The sequence below is a fragment of the Protopterus annectens genome, chromosome 11.part0 (assembly GCF_019279795.1).
Source record: "Protopterus annectens isolate FY-2018-M chromosome 11.part0, PAN1.0, whole genome shotgun sequence".
NCBI lineage: Eukaryota > Metazoa > Chordata > Ceratodontiformes > Protopteridae > Protopterus > Protopterus annectens.
In genome coordinates, this window is record NC_056745.1 from 342,973,634 (window position 1) to 342,993,810 (window position 20,177).

The following is a 20,177-nucleotide window of genomic DNA, read 5'->3' on the forward strand; positions in this document are numbered from 1 at the left end:
GGATAACTGATTAGAAATGTAATTTAGAATTTAGCAATGAATGCAGGAGAGTATTATGATACACGAAAAAGAAATATATAAAAGAAATTGAGAACAAGTTCAACATTACTGTTTAAGCAGAGACGGTATTTAGAAGGGAAAAGAGGTGAGGTGTGTGTGCATTTGGGTAAAATAGTAAAGGAAGATATTATTATAATGAGGGAAATGAAAAATATAAAAAGAGAGGTAAAACGAACACAAGAACAAATTATGAATATTGTTGTAAAGCATGAAGAAAATATGTATAAAAGTGCAATGAAAGAAAATAAGAGAGAATGGAAAGAAAAGAAAAATCAAGAATGAGTTAAGAAAGGATTCGAAAAAGAAAATACTGCTAGCAAATTGGATAAAGCACTTAGGAAGGTAAATGCTGATTCAATATCAACGTTGTGTAAATGTTTTGAATGAATGCTTGAAGGAAGGGTTTGTTCATGAAGAGTTATGTAGTGGGATATTAAAATGAATATGAGAGAAAGATGAAAAATTTAAATAAAAATGGAGATCTATCACATTGAATAATACAGATTATAAACTGTTTATAAAAATAATGCAGAGGAGAATGGAAGGAAGGCTGAAGGATATAATGGAAGAATGTATGCACATGTGGTATACAAAAAAGAAAGGAAGGAATAATAGGAATTCTTATTGGTGGGTCAAAAAATTGTGGATGATATTACAAGTAAAAGGGAAGATGTGAAACTTATGGTAGGGGATATTAGTAAGGCATTTGATACTGTAGGGTATGGTGCTTTGGGGGAATGTTACGGAAAAGTATAGAATGGGTAATAAAATTAGAAGTGTGTATATGTCAAAATATCAAAATAATAGAGAGTGTTTGGCTCCAAAAAGACCTTATAGCAGTACAACACATAGAGAGCCAGCAGACTGTAGCATAATGAATTTATTACAAATACTAGCTCAAAAGCATATTAAAAAAGAGACAAAACAGACCAGTTTCGGCTGTAAAAATTACAAAGCCTACTTCAGTGCAGTAAAGACATATACACTTGTCCTCCTTTTTATAGGTAATCACTAGATGAGGCTCCAAATTAGTAAATTAATTAACCATACCGATTAAAGGTATTCATTAAGCCCTGGTGAAAACAAACCCCCCCAGTTTGATAATCCATTTCTTCTCTTTGTTATTTAGAATCTGATGACAACCTGATTTATTTGTTCTCTGTCCAATAATTCTGTCTATTACAGTAAAGTTAAAGGATGCATTCCTATGTATCTCAGTGTGTTTGATAGAGCATTCATGAGCTTCTTGCGCCTGATTTCACTTAAATGTTCAGAAATTCTGAATTTTAAAGGCCTGGACATTTGTCCCACATAAAATGCAGAGCAGGTGCAGGTAGCCAAGTAAATCACCCAGTCCATCTGACAGTTCGCAAAATAGAAAATATCGAATACTTGCCCAGTGTTTTTGCTGCTGAACTGACTTAACTTCATTACCCTTCTGCAGTGGGTACAATGGACACAGGGAAAACATCCCTTAAGTTGGTTGCCCACAAGAGTAGTTTATATAGAATCACCCTTGCATCTCCAACCATGTTTGTAATGATTTAAAAATGAACCCAAATTTTTGCCTTTCCTGCAAGAGAAATTACATCTGTCATCCAAAATATCGCATAGTTTGTATCTGCTAATAGTATGTTCCAATGTCTATGGACACTGTTAAGTAGGATATCAGTATTCCTTCCATAAGTAGTAACCAGTCGGACGGTGGAATCCTTGTTCATAATCTTGTCCCTGTATGTTAAAAGATCCTGCCTGTCAGTATTAGCCACCCAATGTCTGGCCTGATAGATGTTCCCCATTTTGTAGCCCCTATTCCTGAATCTGGTGGTTAGGTCTTCTTGATACACCTGAAAAGTAGCATCAATTGAACATATTCATTTCATATGCAAAAATTGTGATTTTGGGATGTTTCTGCATATATGTGGAGGATGAAAGCTGGTAACATGGAGAAGGGAGTTGTATTGGGGGTATTTACGATACACTTCTGATGTTAAAGTATAATCATTGTTCTTAGTGACTTAAGCATTCAAAAAGGTGATCCTGTTAGTGTTGTAGGTGGATGTAAATTGTATACACCATTTGTTATCATTTAAATATCCAACAAACTCCATAAGATAATCAGGGTCCAATCTCCATACTAACCAGTAATCATCCAAGTATCTTCTCCAAATATCGATCTCATCTAGATAGGTATTGTGTATATTGTCATAGATGAGCTGTTCCTCAATGTGTGCCATGAATAAGTCAGCATATATGGGAGCAAATGAGGCTCCCATAGTAGTGCTTTGTATTTGTAAGTAACATTCATTCTGCTAATAGAACACGTTCTTAGTTAGAACAAAGTAAAAAAGTGTTGAAACCTAGTTGGTACAACTCTGACTTATATAACCAGTATTCTAATGCTTCCAGGCCCACCCAGTGAGGAATGCTGGTGTACAATGCAGAAATATCTAGGGTGCAAAGTAACCACCCTGGCTCAAGCTTCATCTCAGAAATAACTTTAAGGAATTCCGTGGTGTCTTGGATGTGGGCCCTAATCCATTTCAGAAGTGGTTTGAGATACTGCATCAAAAACTGGGATAATTGTTCAGTGATGGAAACCCTACCTGAAACTATAGGTCTATCAGGTGGGTTTTCTAAGTTCTTATGCATTTTGGGTAGGAAATATATATAATGACTGGAAGGGTTGGACACCCTAAGGCAATGTAATGTGTTGTCCGTGATGATTCCCTCATTCTTTTCGGATGCCAAAAACTGATCGATTTGTTTCTTCAAACCAGGAGTTTGTTCCAATATCATGAGTATAATAGTGACTGTTAGTTAGGTGTCTCACAGCTTCTGTGTTGTATTGGGTCCAATCCTGTATAACCACTGCCCCACCCTTATCTTTTGACAATATTGGCAAATCATGGTTTATTTCTAGTTCATGCATGACATCCATATCAGTCTTTGAGAGATTGTTTGATTTGGCATGGAACTCCCTAAAGTGGAAATGCAGATCTTTGAGAATGCAGTTCTGAACATTAACACGTTATGATGCACTGGTTGCATAAAATTAGATTTGTGGTATCTGAATCTATCTTGCGATTCAGGATTTGGTGCTGTCTGAAAAAATAATCTCAGGTTAAGTAATCTACAAAATGAGGTGGTATCTTGTGCAAATGTATCTTCAGACACATAAAAGCCAGGTATAAAATTAAGACCTTTATTCAAAATTTTAACCTGGGTGGTTGGCAAAGGGTGGATGAAATATTCAGTACATTAATATGTTTTATTTCTGCATCATCAGTTTCAACAATACTTCCATATTGTCCACCTTTGTGATTTTTTCCCGCCCTCCGTTCCTTTGCTTGAACCCTAAAGGGATCTGTGTATTACTTCGTTTAGAGGCTGAGGAATCTGGGGCATGCTGTGCATCAGGCTCTAAATCTGATGAGGACTCCTCAGCAGAAGTATCATAGCTGGATGAGGAAGGCTTCTTTAAAATGGACCTTGTTCTTTTCCTTTTTACCACCTTCCTATGTGTTTGTTCGAACCTGACGTGCTTATTACTGGAAAAGGGATGCCCACCCTCATAGTCAGCTAGATCCCTATGGAACTTTCTCATTTTCCTGTCTTTCAATTGCAGCTCCAGGGTTAGAAGGTCCTGGCTAAGTTTCCTAAGACCAGTGTTATAGGATTCTTGTCCTTCAAATTTCTGAATGTCCGATACATTTGGGTGAGTTTTGATATAACCTTATCAATAGTTCTCCTGTAATGAGAGGCTGAAATTTCCACAAAACCCATATAAGCTCTTTGTTGAGCCAAAGCCCATTGTTCTGTCAGGGTTGTGTCAATATTATGAATCAATGCCTGTACACGTACCGTTAGCCCCCTTGGTGAAATGCCCTTGGTTAGGTATGCCTTAAAGAGGTTAGAATGCCATACATTGGTCCAAAGGGACCTCATACTCTTATTTAGTTTGAGAAACTGTGCTTCACATGTATTTGAGAAACTGTGCTTCACATGTATTTTCCAAAGACAAATCCTCGGGCCCATTTTGATTAATTGTATTGCCTAGGCCAAAGACAGCCAAATTGTCCCTGTCTAAGGATAAACCCTGCAACAGGTTAGTAAAACCCATTGGTGGTCAATAATCAGCACTTATAATGAATACTGTTTGTCCCCTATACTAACACCAGGTGTTGGAAATATGAATATATCATAAATTCCCCAAATTGGAGTAATCAAATAGTCTAAGCTTGATCCAATTTTCAAGAAAAAGTCCTATACAGCTATTTAAAAATTTCTTGTCATATAGATTTTAAATCATATCAATTTTGAAACAATAGGCAACCCTTACAGCAATGCTATGTTCATTCTCCATGCTACCAGCTTTCATCCTTCACATATATGCAGAAACATCCCAAAAATCACAATTTTTGCATATGAAACGAATATGTTCAATTGATGCTACTTCTCGGGTGTATCAAGAAGACCTAACCACCAGATTCAGGAACAGGGGCTACAAAATGGGGAGCGTCTATCAGGCCAGAAATTCGGTGACTAATCGTAACAGGCAGGATCTTTTAACACACAGGGACAAGACAATGGACAAGGATTCCACCGTCCGACTGCTTACTGCTTATGGAAGGAATACTGATGTCCTACTTAATAGTGTCCATAAACATTGGAACATAGTCTTAGCAGATAGCAAACCATGTGATATTTTGGATGACAGATGTCATTTCTCTTTCAGGAGAGGCAAAAATTTGAGTTAATTTTTAAGTCATTCCAAACATGGTTGGAGATGCAAGGGTGATACTATACAAACTACTCTTGTGGGGGACCAACTTAAGGGATGTTTTCCCTGTGGCCATTGTACCCACTGCAGAAGGGTGATGAAGACATGTCAGTTCAGCAGCAAAAACACTGGGCAAGTATTTAATATTTTCTTTTTTGCGAACTGTCAGATGGACTGGGTGATTTACTTGGCTACCTGCACCTGCTCTGCATTTTATGTGGGACAAACATCCAGGCCTTTAAAATTCAGAATTTCTGAACATTTAAGTGACATCAAGACACAAGAAGCTCATGAATGCTCTATACAAACACACTGAGATACATAGGAATGCATCCTTTAACTTTACTGTAATAGACAGAATTATTGGACAGAGAACAAATAGATCATGTTGGCATCAGATTCTAAATAATAAAGAGAAGAAATGGATTATCAAATTGGGGGGGGGGGGGGTTGTTTTCACCAGGGCATAATGAATACCTTTAATTGGTATGGTTAATTAATTTACTAATTTGGAGCCTCATCTAGTGATTGGCTATAAAAAGGAGGACAAGTGTATATGTCTTTACTGCACTGAAGTAGGCTTTGTAATTTTTACAGCCGAAACTGGTCTGTTTTGTCTCTTTTTTAATATGCTTTTGAGCTAGTATTTGTAATAAATTCCTCATGCTACAGTCTGCTAGCTCTCTATGTTTTGTACTGCTATATGATCTTTTTGGAGCCATGCAGTTGCCATACTTACAGGGGCAGCTTTACCTACGGATTATCTCCCTTTCTTCCCTTGTTGTTGGTCTGTAGCATACTATGCATCAGGTACAGCTTAAAACCTGATGAGGACTTATTTCGAGTGTACCACCAGTGAGGCTCATTATTTTGGTTCATTCCTTCCAGTTTGGTGGACTTTTTATGCCATTTCATCTAAATCACCACTTGAGTGACTACAAACAAGGATACATGCCTTCCTTTCAAGTTTAAAACTGTATTGCAGTTATTAGGACATCGTGCGCTGTCTAAAAAAAGGGCTGCAATAGGTCTCTCGCACAGTAAAGGACTCTGGTTCTTTTACAGCCATAATTCTACAAGTGAACATCTAATTATAGGGCTTCCTGCAGGTTATACTGGATGTTTGAACAGTATTTTGTCACCAATGTATCGTGAGAAGTACATCTTTACTGCCTAAGCCTTCTTTTGGCAATTAACAAAAGATGGGTTCATTAACATAAGTGAATCCACTTTGACTTCACTTTTTTTTGCTTTTCAAGCTGTTTAAAACTTGTTTTGTACTCTCGGAAGCATTGGGCACCATTTTCTAGATTAGCTTTGGCTCATTTTGGGGCATGTGCTAAAGGAATTTGGTTCTTTTACAGCTATAATTCTACAAGTGAACATCTAACTATATTTTCTTGGGCATACAAAGGGCTTTTTGCAGGTCACACTGGACGTTTGAACAGTACATTTTTACTGCTTAAAGCTTCTTTGGGAATTTAACAAAAGGTGGGTTCATTAACATCAGTGAATCCACTTTGACTTTACTATTTTGCTTATCAAGCTGCTTAAAACTGTTTTGTACTCTCGGAAACACTGGGCATCATTTTCTGGATTAGTTATTGCTCATTTTGGGGCATGTGCTTCATACTATTGTGTAGTTTTGATGAAAAACTAACATATTGTATGCAAGACTTGAACAGCTTTGATGCAGGTTATATTTTGAATTACTACTATCAGGGAATGCATTTTGCTTCATTTTTTGAGATATATACATGAATAAGTGAACACTTTAGGGTCGAATGGTCACCATCTTGTTGGTTTGGTTATAGTTCGTTCTTTAGAACAGGAGGAACATTAGGGACTTATTTTACAAACAACTAAGGGTGGAACTAGCAGTATACTGTTGCCAAATATGGATTGGATTTACAGTTCTAGAACTTTATACTTGTTTTTTCGAGGCTGAAGTATGCCGCTTGGTTCATCACTGACAATTTAGTTATGGACATTTAGGTGGACTATGATTCTTTTCACAAATTTGTTTTTTTGAGTTAATTATACAATAATTTTTACTTGGGATTATTTTTTATAATTTTATGATTTAAACTGGACTTTACTAGCTTACATGATCAATGTGGATTAGTAAAATTGTTGTTGGGAATAATTTTGATTGCATGAACATATTTGTGGCAGGATTATAATACTTATGCAATAAGCAATGCCTAATTGTTCAGGATAGGCTTTATAATATATTCACAGAAGAACTTATGTCTTATTGCTATATATACTAGATATTAACTCTAACATTTTTTGTGTTTTGGGACTGTGAATTTTTTTAACCTGTTTCATTAGGTCAATAATTGCTACACCATTTAGAAGCCATTCATCTCCTCTTTGTGTACTTTATATAATTTTTTATTAATGGTTTGGTGTTTAGGAATCTACACCCAATGTTATACTTAAATATTACCCTTGGACATATCTTTGCATATTATAACAACATTTCCCATTTGGGCTCTGACTCAACCTTTGGAACCTTGACACTCAAGATGTTTTCCTTATCAGGAAAGAGCTATACCAAAGGGTAAAATCCTTGGCAGCAAGTATATTTACATTGCTAGGGTCAATTTCATTATTATTACTAATGGCTACTTAACATTTGGATGTTGGGCATATGACTATTGTTATCAGCCTTGCCTGATCCATGGTCTGGTTTCTTTTGGATGGCAACAAATATTCATGAGCAACAAGGGCTATTATAGTTCATGATCAATATTATGGTGGAGATTATGGATATGGGGACTATGGACTTAGCACTGCTCAAGAATAAATGCCAGTTGTTTTTTGAGTGAACTAATAGCAGGAGCAAATATCATCCTAAGTCTTACTAAATGTTGAACACTTTATAATTGGAGAGTCACCGACTGGATTGGTTTTGATAATTAAATGTTGAGACTTAGCACTGCTTAAAACATATCTATTGTGGAGCAGGGGCTAATATTGTCCACACTCGACCATTCTTTTATTGGATTGGCACATGAACATAGAATTGCTGTAAGGGTTACCTATTGTTTCAAAATCAATATGACTTAAAATCTATATGACGAGAATTTTTGAAATAGCAGTATAGGAATTTTTCTTGAACATTGGATCAAGTTTAAGCTATTTGACCAATTGGGGCATTTATGATATATTCATAGTTCCAACAGCTGGTGTTAGTATAGGGGACAAATAGAATTTACTATAAGTGCTGATTATTGACCACCAATGGATCTTACTAACCTGTTGCAGGGTTTAACCTCAAACAGGGATGATTTGGCCATCTTTGGCCTAGGCAATACAGTTAATCAAAATGGGCCTGAGGATTTGGCTTTGGAAAATACATGTGAAGTACAGTTTCTCAAACTAAGTAAGAGTATGAGGTCCCTTTGGACCAATGTATGGCATTCTAAGCTCTTTAAGGCATACCTAACTAAGGCCATTTCACCAAGGGGGCTGAGGGTAGGTATACAGACATTGGTTCATAATATTGACACAACCTTGATAGAACAATGGGCTTTGGCTCAACAAAGAGCTTGTATGGGTTTTGTGGAAATTCTAGCCTCTCATTCCAAACGAACTATTGATAAGGATATATCAGAAATCACCCAAATGTGTGTGGACATTCAGAAACTTGAAGGATAAGAACCCTATAACACCTGTATTAAGAAACTTAGCCAGGACATTCTAACCCTGGAGCAGCAATTGAAAGACAGGAAAATGAGAAAGTTCCATAGGGATCTAACTGACTATGAGGGTGGGCATCCCTTTTCCAGTAATAAGCACGTCAGGTTCGAGCAAACACATAGGAAGGTGGTAAAAAGGAAAAGAACAAGGTCTATTTTAAAGAAGCTTTCCTCATCCAGCTATGATACTTCTGGTGAGGAGTCCTCGTCAGGTTTAGAGCCTGATGTACAGCATGCCCCAGATTCCCCAGCATCTAAACAAAGTAATACACAGATCCCTTTAGGGGCAAGCAAAGGAGGTGGGGGCAGAAAACATCATAAAGGTGGACAATATGGAAGGATTGTTGAAACTAATGGTGCAGAAATAGAATATAATAATGTACTGAATATTTCATCCAGCCCTTTGTCACCCGCCCAAGTTAAAATTTTGAATAAAGGTCTTAATTTTATATCTGGCTTTTATGTGTCTGAAGATACATTTGCACAAGATATCACTTCATTTTGTAGATTACTTAACCTGAGATTATTTTTTTCAGACAGCACCTAATCCTGAATCGCAGGATGGATTCTGATACCACAAATCTAATTTTATGCCACCAATGTATCATAACATGTTAATGTTTCAGAACTGCATTCTCAAAGATCTGCATTTCCACTTTAGGGAGTTCCATGCCAAATCAAACAAACTCTCAAAGACTGATATGGATGCCATCCATGAACTAGAAATAAACCATGATTTGCCAATATTGTCACAAGATAAGGGTGGGGCAGTGGTTGTACAGGATTGGACCCAATACAACACAGACGCTATGAGACAGCTAACTGACAGTCACTATTATATTCATATGACACTGGACCCAACTATTGGTTTCAAGAAACAAATTGATCAGTTTTTGGCATCCACCAAGAATGAGGGAATCATCACAGACAACATATTACATCACCTTATGGCACCCGACCCCTCCAGTCAGTATATATATTTCCTACCCAAAATACATAAGAACTTAGAAAATCCACCTGGTAGACCTATAGTTTCAGGTAGGGTTTCCATCACTGAACCATTATCCCAGTTTCTGACACAGTATCTCAAACCACTTCTGAAATGGGTTAGGGCCCACATCCAAGACACCACAGAATTCCTTAAAGTTATTTCTGAGATGCACCTTGAGCCAGGGTGGTTACTTTGTACCCTAGATGTTTCTGCATTTTACACCAGCATTCCTTACTGGGTGGGCCTGAAAGCATTAGAATACTGGTTATATAAGCCAGAGTTGTACCAACTGGGTTTCAACACTTTTTAATTTGCCTTGCGGAACACGTTCTAACTAAGAACGTGTTCTATTACCAGAATGAATGTTACTTACAAATACAAGGCACTGCTATGTGAGCCTCATTTGCTCCCATATACACTGACTTATTCATGGCCCACATTGAGGAACAGCTCATCTATGACAATATACACAATACCTATCTAGATGAAATTGATATTTGGAGAAGATACTTGGATGATTGCTGGTTAGTATGGAGATCAGACCCTGATTATCTTATGGAGTTTGTTGGATATTTAAATGATAACACATGGGGTATACAATTTATAGCCACCTATGACACTAACAGGATCACCTTTTTGAATGTTTTAGTCACTAGGAACAATGATCATACTTTAACATCAGAAGTGTATCGTAAATACCCCTAATACAACTCCCTTCTCCATGCTACCAGCTTTCATCCTCCACATATATGCAGAAACATCCCAAAATCACAATTTTTGCGTATGGAATGAATATGATCAATTCATGCTACCTATCAGGTATATCAAGAAGACCTAACCACCAGATTCAGGAATAGGGGCTACAAAATGGGGAACATCTATCAGGTCAGAAATTGGGTGACTAATCATAACAGGCAGGATCTTTTAACATACAGGGACAAGACAATGGACAAGGATTCCACCTTCTGACTGGTTACTACTTATGGAAGGAATACTGATGTCCTACTTAATAGTGTCCGTAAACATTGGAACATACTCTTAGCAGATACCAAACCATGTGATAGTTTGGATGACAGATGTCATTTCTCTTTCAGAAGAGGCAACAATTTGGGTTCATTTTGAAGTCATTACAAACATGGTTGGAGATGCAAGGGTGATACTATACAAACTACTGTCATGGGGGACCAACTTAAGGGATGTTTTCCCTGTGGCCATTGTACCCACTGCAGAACGGTGATGAAGACATGTCAGTTCAGCAGCAAAAACACTGGGCAAGTATTTGATATTTTCTATTTTGTGAACTGTCAGAGGGACTGGGTGATTTACTTGGCTACCTGCACCTGCTCTCCATTTTATGTGGGACAAACTTCCAGGCCTTTAAAATTCAGAATTTCTGAACATTTAAGTGACATCAGACACAAGAAGCTCACAAATGCTCTATACAAACACACTGAGATACTTAGTAATGCATCCTTTAACTTTACTTTAATAGACAGAATTATTGGACAGAGAACAAATAAATCAGGTTGTCATCATATTCTAAATAATAAAGATAAGAAATGGATTATCAAACTGGGGGGGGGGGTTGTTTTCACCAGGGCATAATGAATACCTTTAATTGGTATGGTTAATTAATTTACTAATTTGGAGCCTCATCTAGTGATTGGCTATAAAAAGGAGGACAAGTGTATATGTCTACTGCACTGAAGTAGGCTTTGTAATTTTTATAACCAAAACCGGTCTGTTTTGTTTCTTTTTTAACATGCTTTTGAGATAGTATTTGTAATAAATTCCTTATGCTACAGTCTGCTGGCTCTCTATAACATGAGGATGCCCTGTAAGTAGAACATTGTTTGCATTACTAATGAATGTGATAGTGTAGTAGTTTAGAAAATGAAAGATGGTAGATATATAGTCGAAAAGGAAATGGGGATTTCAGTAGTTTGGTATATACAAATTATATAGTTGTGGTTGCTGAGAATAAAATATGGATGAAGGAAGTGTAGGTTTGTCTGAGTAGATGTTTAAAGGAGATGGGAATTACCTTGAATAAAGATAAAAGTAAGGGTTTGGGTGATATTGTGAAAATGAGAGGGGTGCATTTTTCAATGGATCTTTGCTAGGGATAATATTTGAGGAAAATTATGCAGTTATGAGGTAATAGGATTTGATAAAAGAAATTAAAGAAATATTTCTTATATGGAAGATATATAGATCAGCATTCATGAAAAGTTTTATCTGGTGAATTCTGTTTTAATGAGAAAATAGCATATATGTCAAATCAATATATAATTCTAGACAAATATGAAAAATAAATTGTCTTGTTAGTGTTTTCTTGCATATGGGGTTCAAGAATAAAACCAGTGAAAAGAGGTGTGTTGTAATCGAGTCGTGATGAAAGGGCATTGAGGTTATTAAATCCAATTGGTTATTCTGGTTCTTTAAACTGATATAGACTATTAACGTGGATAAATTAAGAGAATGAGAAATTAATAGTAAAAATATTTAAATATAAGTATAAACATTTGGAAGATGATGAGAATAATAAAAAGAGATAATGATTATATAAATGAAGAAATTAACAATTATCAAGAAAAAATGCTAACTTGGCAAATGAATATTGATGATATGGAGAAGAATAGAAGAATGTGGTACAATAATGTAATGAGACAATATCTAAATCCATGGGAAAAGTTAGCAGAAGAAGTTATAAAAGCCATTATAGTAAGAAAAAGTACTGTGGTAAGATTAAATAAGTTACTGATAAAGGGAAATATGCCATAAAAAAAGAAAGTTGCAAAAGTGTGTTTATTTTGTGGGGAAGTAGAGACAAGAATGCATGAATTTTTAAATGTAAAAGAGTGATTAAACTCTGGAAAAAGTATGCAAATAAATTTTTGAGAATAATAATGACATAGACAATATATATATGAATATGATTATGTATGGATATTATAAAAGCAAGAAGAAAGATTATGTGAGAAGGGTAGATAAAAAGATTATTTATGTAATATGGGTTGTTTGGATTTAAAGAATGACTATAATTTTGTTTAATGGTAAATGGTGTTTGGTTGATATATTGCAGAAAATTAGATTATGTTTGTGGAAGAAGGAGTGGTGGTCAGTTATGGAGGAATAACAATGATGATTATAATACATAGGAATGTGTAGATGTGTACCTGTAAATATACACTTTTTGTAAATATGTAAATAGTGTTTTGTTTATATTTTGTTAATTAAAGGGCCTACTCTTTTCAGTAGTTGATATGGGTTCATTTAAATCAACCTGAGCTACCATTAACATAAACAGATGGGACCTCAGTTTAATATCTCATCCTTTGCTATGCTGATGTTACTGCTAAGATTTCCATTGGCTAACATGGCTGAGGCCATGGAGGACATAATATAAATTACAATACTTAAGATGTTTACATAAAAAGCCATGGTTTTCAAGCATGCTATCCAAGTGTCTTACAATTTTCATGATCCTACAATATTTCCAGCACTATGCTCTCCAAGATCCAGTAGATTTGAAGGCTAGAATCAAGAAAGTATTATCTGCCTGGAGAAACTGGTCACGATTAAGGAACAGATACAATTTACTAAATGGGTCAGCAGCATAGTTATTGTTTTAAAGACAAAGGTTGTATTTGTATAGATCCAAAAAATTTAATAATACAATAAAATACTGCATTGTCCATACCATAACAAATAAATGATGCCAGCCATCTCAAGAGAAAAGGATATTTCTGTTCTTGCTGCATATCAAAGAACTTGGCAAACAAGTCTGAAAGAGGGAAGTTCAATGCAATACCATTTTAAAGAGTATGAGAAGGTACAGATTTATAAACTTTTATTTCATATTTTATTAGCATCTACAGTGTTACCAAGAGCTGGGGGACTAATTTCTAAGGATCTTGATAGCATTGCTAATATAACGGATGATGTGGAACCAGATTAGGGAACACCACAATTTGAGGCTTACTGCACTACTGTATAAGCTGACACAGAATAAGACCCACCAATTTTCCTCAGCTCATCAAAGGTCACATCATATGTAATTGGTTACAACCCATAAATAACAGCTTGAGTTTCACACATTTTCATAACACATGTACTTGAGCTAAACAGTTTACAAACTGTGCAAAGTGACTGTACTTCAAGAAAAGAGAGGTCACTGACAATCAATCTTATACCTTTTTCCATCCTTCTCTGATGTACAGATGTACACAACCTCGGATCACCCACAGCTTGCCATCATATGGGTTCTTATTACCAGAGATATTGCTAAGTTAATTGCCATCCTGAGCAAGCCTTCTATTGACTCCTGCCCCAACAAGAGCTGATGGTAAAAAAAAAAAAGTATCCACAATCTACAGCAGAAACAATAAAAAAAGTGAATTTTTTTCCAGTAAAGTAGGTATTTCAGAAAGTCTAACATAGAACTATACCAGTTCTTTGCTACAACTCCTAACACAATAACACAACACACACACACACACACACACACACACACACACACACACGCACACACACACACACACACACACACACACACACACACACACATGCGCATGCGCGATACAAATCATTTAAGCAGCTGAGATTTAAAGATTTAGATCATGGCTGCTTCAATGACTAGTGATATTGCTGTCCAATAAAATTCCCTGATCACACAAATGACTTGCAGGAGCTAATCAGCATTCTTTTCAACAGTACAGAACACACTTCCTAAAAACCTGTATATGGAGCAGACTCCCTCGTTTCCCTTGGCATAGCAACATCTCTCCTATTATCTCATTATACTGAAAAGTATAAGTAAAGGCAAACCTCCAGCATTATCTTACAGGAGATGTGACTCGGGTGCGGATGATCCTAAGTGTGTCTAAGTTGGCAGAATAGCTTAAAGTCAAATAAAATAAGTACAAACTCAGTTATATCTTAATATCTGAAGGCATGAAACTGGATTATATGAAAGTAAGAGCATTAGTAATACAGATGCCTCCACATGGGGGCAAACAAATTTCTCAAGAGACTTCTTGGAATAAAGCAATAGCTTTCAAAATTAATTCTGAAGTTGTTTTATTTCAGTTTGCCATATGGTAGATTCCTGGAATGTGATGTCTTGTGAGAGTGGAGTGCACAGGAAGAAAAGAGATTTAAAATGATAACACATTGTGTAACTGAAACAAAAGTCAGTCTCATTACATTTTGATTCTAGTCAGAATAACATTTGTAGAGTGAGTGTGAAGGAAGGCAAACTAGTAGCTTATGGATCAAGAGCATTTATGCAATATCAGAGAAGTTCCCTGTCAGTTAAAGAATTACCTGTCATAGTATGTGGATGCCAAAAGTTTCAAGAATATCTTCATGTAAAAGCTGTGTTAGTGGAAACAGATCATAAAACACCGCACAGTATCTTAAGAGGTCCTTGTACAAGGCACTTACAGGATTGCAAAGAATGTTGTTTAGACTGCAGGAGTATGACTTCACTATAAAGTATAAACAAGAAAAGAAAACAATATAGCAGATGTGGTGCATCATTCATATCTACTAGAACAGTAAAAATATTTGTTTGGGTGGGAGCTGGCAGTGATAATCCTACGGTTCCTAAAGATGCATAAAGAACTTCAGCTGTGTACTTAGAATGGGATCTGTAGAATGGAATACATCTAGTAACAGAACACATATTCTGTAGGGGGGAAAATGCACCTTTCTTTTCATTTAAAGAAGACATTAGCTGCACATAATGTCCAATGTTTAAAAGCAGTCGGAACGATAGGGTCTAATCAGCCAGGGAAAGAAATGTTGGGAATAATAGACTAGTCAGACATAAAACTGTGATGTGTAACAGGAAAAGCCTGTGATATGTTTTGTTGGTCACACATGTTAATGCAAAATGTGGAAGAAATTCAAGAGAGTTCGATGTTCAGTGTGCATGTTAAAAAATAATTCAAGAGAGGAGTTTGGTCCTAATTCATTACTGAGAAGGCCATGAGCTTTTAAGATGTATAGATTATTACTTAAAAATTCCTAAAGTCCAGAAATTAACAGATAATACAAATGTTTGTGAGACATGAAACATCTCCCAGTCATCTCAGATAATGGTCCACAGCATGGGAGTCCACACCATGGAAATATGGGCTTCAATAAATCTTACAGAACTATGAGAATGACAACATTTGACCTTTAGTCTGGGCTATCCATAGTCCAATGGTTAAGTTAACACAGAAGTTCAAACATTGTAAAGCCTCACAGAGAAAGCTTAGGCCATTAACAGTTTACAAGCACATGGATTTACATCTATGCTTGCTAGAACTTGTAGTTAAGTTGCATAGTATGCAGTGAACTGTATTGTACCAAGGCTGAACACTTGCAGCTATGTAGTGATTTATGGATTCAGCTGATAATAAACAACAACGAGTAAAGCTGAGTGGAAATAGAGATATACATATGACCATTTAATGGCATGCAAATGAAAAAGCACAGAGTGAACAGTAAATAAAAAGATGCAAATGATGGTCTGTAAAAACAGGTTGTGATTCATAGTCATCGGGGGCAAAGGTGCACGAATAGTTGTATCTCAGTATTAAGTCAAAGATGCTAACTTTGCACATTTGCAGTTGGTAAAAATACAGGGAGCAGGAGCAGCTGTAGACCAGCAGCATTTAATTTCTGTATGTTCTGCTTGCATCTGTCTGGGAGTGCGATACAGACATAGGCAGCATGATTGAAAACATTACTGGATGAGAATACACTACCATCAACTAAGCGATCATAAGCTGACAAATCAGTTACATGTAACTAGGGATATTATACAGGCATTGGCTGACATGTGTGGCACACCAACTGGATCTGCAGGAATACCTAGGCTTCCTTTATTAGTGGACACCAATGAATGTATGACTGTTACCATTCTAGGTACAGGGACCTTTCAGAGACAATCAGGGGGCTCATTGGATATATCCCAGGCATTGTCCTACAGTACACTAAAGATGTTCCTTGATGAATTTCTACAACTTGGTGATGAGAATGTGTGTTTATCTAACAATACAGGGGAAGGCGTCATCACCATTTGAGATTTTTACAACATTAGACACCTTACTAAGTACTGAAAGATACAAATTTCATGCATGTGGCAATAAATACCCCACCTGTTGTAAAAAGACAGCAACATATCAAGAGAAATGCTTAACATTTAACTGTCAGGTAGTGTGCAACACACAGAGACTGATAATCAGCATGTCTGCACAGTACCTTGTCATTACCCACGACTTTCATGCATCTCTAACTCCACTTCCCGTGCACTGAAATTCACACATATCTCTAACTCCACTTCCTGTAGAGTGAAATTCCCAAATATTTCTAACCCCCACTTCCTGCACAATGAAATTCCACAAGGCCATCTAATAGGTAAATGGAGGCATACTGGTAGATCTACATATTTATAGCCACATAGTTATGTACCATTGAGGTCATCCACTTTACATCATCACAAATGTTTAAGTCATGCAGGATACCCCCCATGAAACCCTGGTTGATGGACTGGAAATGCAACCTAGGGGTGTTAACAGGTCAATTGAGGTAGAGACATGGGGCTTATGTCACACATAATTTTCTCTGTAGAAATGGTGTGCAACCCAGTACATAACCATGCAGTTTTAAATACTGCAATAACTGCATGTGGCAGGAATAGAAGTTCCCTGTGAAAACTGATGTGATGATACTGGTGTAATGAGTCCTGTATGGGATTCAATGTTGAAGTATCTTGACCCTGAAAGCTCTTTCATGACCAAAGTAAACATGGGAACATGGAGTTTTCTATTGCATGTGTAGACTGTTGTCCTTGTGATGGCTTTATTATAAGTGACCACCCTAGGAATGTACATGCACTCCATGCATAGATGATGATGCCAAATAGGGGAGTGAGAATTGGACTATGTGTGCCACCACAGACCTCATGAGAATTTCCATGTTAGAATTCATCCATTCCTCTATTCTCCACCTCAATTATCTCCCAGCCCCAATAAATATTACTAATAAACTAATATATAAATATAAATATACTACTATATAATAATAATAATAATAATAATAATAATAATAATAATAACAATAATAACAGAATGATAGTGAGTGAATAGAAGAGAAAAGAGGAGTGAAGGAGCTGGAAATATTAAGGAGTACAGGTAAGGGAATGTTAAATAATTATGTTTTCCATGCTTGTGTTTATTTTTTGCCTATTCTCATGACAGTGGCAAAAATTGGTTACTTTGTGCAGAAAAGTTTGATTCCTTTGTGTCTCAGGTAACAGAATTATCAGTGGAAATTCAGCAGACGTTAAGAAGGTCATCTATGGAATGCCACCAAGAGGTAGAAAAGACAGCAGAATGTCATAGGGAGAATGCAATTGGCTAGAAATGCAAGTGTGAATTTAATAGTGTGTCAGACTGTGGAAACAGAGTTGCCAGTAGAGGATCCCAGATTATCAGAGAGTGATGTCACAGAACTCAAGCAACTACCAGCCCTGAAAAAAGTTAATATTTAATGTTAAAAAGATACATTAGAAGGGATAGAGACACATTCAGAACCTTTCACGGAGTCCCTGGACCTAGAAGAGCTACAGAGCTTAAGAGTTAAAGAAGGGGTTGGTGACCTAGGCAATAGGGAACGTCCCAAGGCAGTTGTCGACCATCAATCAAGAGTCATCAGGTCAAGGTAAGAATCCCCCTAAAGCCTAAAACCAGGGCCAAAGGGGAAGTTGGCTACAACTAATCTTGGGACCATCAAGAATATAGGATCTGACATCAGGGAGTTTTCATTGCAAAGCTGGTAGCGGGAGCCCACTGACAACACATACATATATCATAGGCAGATCAGGAGAAAAATATCACGCCTAGAGTTTGTGAATTTATGTATTCTCTTAGATCAGTTTGTAGTTCAATGGATTGTGAAACGTAAGGATCATGTGGGTAAGCATCTTTAAGGAGCTCTGCTACACTAAGTAAGCATAGGTCAAGAAGATTTATGGTTGGTATATAACATTTTGAATTTTGTGTGATGGAAATAACATTGATGAAGAAACCAGAACAGATTCTCTGTATGCTGTCATATTTCCTCATTATACAGGAAGCAGAAGGAATTAATGAGTCTCAGGTACAATTATAATAAAATTCATAACCAATTCCATTTGAGGATGGCTTCAGATAAAAACCCTCAGAAGTCACCCCATTGTGGGTAATGGTAGATAGGTTTCAGGCAACTGTGGGAAGTGGGGGCATGAAATTGACCAAGAAGCTTGACTGAGCTTTTAACATCAGTAGATGTAAAGGGGCAGCACGCTGTTTTTTGTTTGTTTGTTTTACTGTGGTGTTCCGCGGTGGTGCAGCGGTAGAGTTGTTGCCTCACAGCAAGAGGTTCTCCCATTCGATTCTCAGCTGGAGCACCTTCTGTGTGGAGTATGCATGTCCTCCCCACAGTCGAGTGGCATTTGAAAGACATGTGTGAATGGGCGTGCCTTCGTTGAAGGTTGGACTTCGGGCTGGCACCTTGTCACTGTAAAAATCTACTGCCAATCATTAGTGGCCCGGAGTTCCGCTTTGGTGACTCCTAACCGGGAAAAGAAGAAAAAAGTTTGTTTTACTGTGGAAGGAGTCATTCAGTGTTTAGGTGCATTAATCAGCTTCTATCTATAATCACAGCAAAGAGACAACTACCTCGATTAAAAGGATCAAAGCTAACAGTCTCAGAAAACCAGAGTATAGCTGCAAAATGCTACATGATAATGAACCCACTGACAAGAGGCATTCATCCCACACCCCCTTACTGATATATACCATGGTCAAACATCTGCAGCTAAATTGCAACACCAAGACCAAAACACAAACTTACTTATGCTCTAGTCAATAAAAGTGATGACAAACATTTATATATAAAATACAGCCAAATAATCCACTTATGCTGTATTGACAAACTAAGAAAAAGTACAAAACATGGCATATCTACAACTAGTGGGGTTGGTCTTTTTTAGAATGAATGCACCAGTAAATATTTAAAAAGTAAAACATGAGAAGTGATAGGCATTCAAAAACCATGTAGCTAAAACACAGGTATGTCTTTAATGGTGCATTTGCATATAGCCCATGTGCTTCTACTTCGGGAAGCTTAAGGTATTAAACAGTGCAGACTACAGGCTTAGCTGGATCTTTCTTGGAGGTTTGACTATACTATATATATGTATGTGTATATATGTATGTGTACATATATATATATATATATATATATATATATATATATATATATATATATATATATATATATATATATATATATATATATATATATATATAAGTATATGTATATATGGGTCTACTTTGTTTCACTAAAAACGCACCACTGAAACTCATTTAGTTGAAAACTCATTTCACTGAAAATCAGTTGCAGAGCACAATTCACTGAAAGCTCACTTCACTGAAAACATATTTGACTGAAACTCATTCCGTTGAAAGGTATATGCCCTGTTCTCCACTGTAGTGTGATCCTGGAGTAGTTAGGAGGGGTGGGGGGGCACAGCCTCCCACATTGGGGGGGTGGTAGGTGTAGCCCCCCACCTATTTTAAACGTTGGAAACCATAGA